The 1529-nt window shown below is 47.5% G+C and overlaps 1 pseudogene; it reads left to right on the top strand.

Annotated features, from left to right (window-relative positions):
- The first annotated feature begins 212 nt into the window (after positions 1–212).
- LOC102822649 lies at positions 213–1156 on the top strand (annotated as a pseudogene).
- Positions 1157–1529: the final 373 nt, after the last annotated feature.

The raw sequence follows: 1529 nt of genomic DNA, 5'->3' as shown, positions 1-1529 counted from the left end.
AATTAGGACATTTTCAGAGAAACAAATATTAAAGAAATTTGTAACAAGACAACTTTACAAAAAATACTAAAGGGAGTTCGATCGGTAGTGGGAGCATAGAGCGGGCCCAGAGAACCCTGTGCAGTCCCACTGCTACCGCTGGCCTAGTTACCATCACACCCTGGGAGGAGCCGCAGGTGCCACAGCGGGCTCCAGTCACCATCACCGCAACCATGAGCAGCGTGGCCGAGACCCAGCAGCCGCTCCCGCCCTCAGCGCTACCTACACCAAGCCCTGCACCACCAGCAGAGGCGCAGGGAGGGGCGGCCTGGGCGGCCTCACATCCGCAGCTCCTGGCGGCGGGGACAAGAAGGTCATAGCAACGAAGGTTTTGGAACAGTAAAATGGTTCAATGTAAGGAACGGATATGGTTTCATCAACAGGAATGCCACCAAAGATGATGTATTTGTACACCAGACTGCCATAAAGAAGAATAACCTCAGGAAGTACCTTCGCAGTGTAGGAGATGGAGACTGTGAAGTTTGATGTTGTTGAAGGAGAAAAGGGTGCAGAGGCAGCAAATGTTACAGGCCCTGGTGGAGTTCCAGTGCAAGGCAGTAAATATGCAGCAGACCGTAACCATTATAGACGTTACCCACGTCGTAGGGGTCCTCCACGCAATTACCAGCAAAATTACCAGAATAGTGAGAGTGGGGAAAAGAACGCGGGATCAGAGAGTGCTCCCGAAGGCCAGCTCAACAGTGCCGGCCCTACCACAGGCGAGGGTTCCCATCTTACTACGACTGGAGGCCCTATGGGCGTCGACCACAGTATTCCAACCCTCCTGTGTAGGGAGAGGTGATGGAGGGTGCTGACAACCAGGGTGCAGGAGAACAAAGTAGACCAGTGAGGCAGAATATGTATCGGGGTTATAGACCACGATTTCTCAGGGGTTCTCCTCGCCAAAGACAGTCTAGAAAGGACGGCAATGCAGAGGATAAGGAAAATCAAGATGAGACCCAAGGTCAGCAGCCACCTCAGTGTTGGCAACTTCAACTACAGACGCAGACGCCCAGAAAAAAACCCTAAAACACAAGATGGCAAAGAGACAAAGGAAGTAGATCCACCAGCTGAGAATTCGTCTGCTCCCGAGGCTGAGCAGGGCTGGGCTGAGTAAATGCCGACTTACCATCTCTACCATCATCCGGTTTAGTCATCCAACAAGAAGAAATGAATAGAAATTCCAGCAATAAGAAATGAACAAAAGATTGGAGCTGAAGACCTTAAGTGCTTGCTTTTTGCCCTTTGACCAGATAACTAGAACTACCTGCATTATCTATGCAGCATGGGGTTTTTATTATTTTTACCTAAAGACGTCTCTTTTTGGTAATGACAAACGTGTTTTTTAAAAAGCCTGGTTTTTCTCTATGCACCTTTAAAGATTTTTAAATTGTTTCATATCTGGTCAAGTTGAAATTTTTAAGAACCTCATTTTTAATTTGTAATAAAAGTTAACAGCTTGATTTTTTAAAGAAAGTCAACAAACTGCA

The sequence above is a fragment of the Chrysochloris asiatica genome, unplaced genomic scaffold (assembly GCF_000296735.1).
Source record: "Chrysochloris asiatica unplaced genomic scaffold, ChrAsi1.0 scaffold00024, whole genome shotgun sequence".
Taxonomy (NCBI): domain Eukaryota; kingdom Metazoa; phylum Chordata; class Mammalia; order Afrosoricida; family Chrysochloridae; genus Chrysochloris; species Chrysochloris asiatica.
Note: the sequence above shows the minus strand (reverse complement) of the source record. Positions and strands in the feature narration are given on the sequence as shown.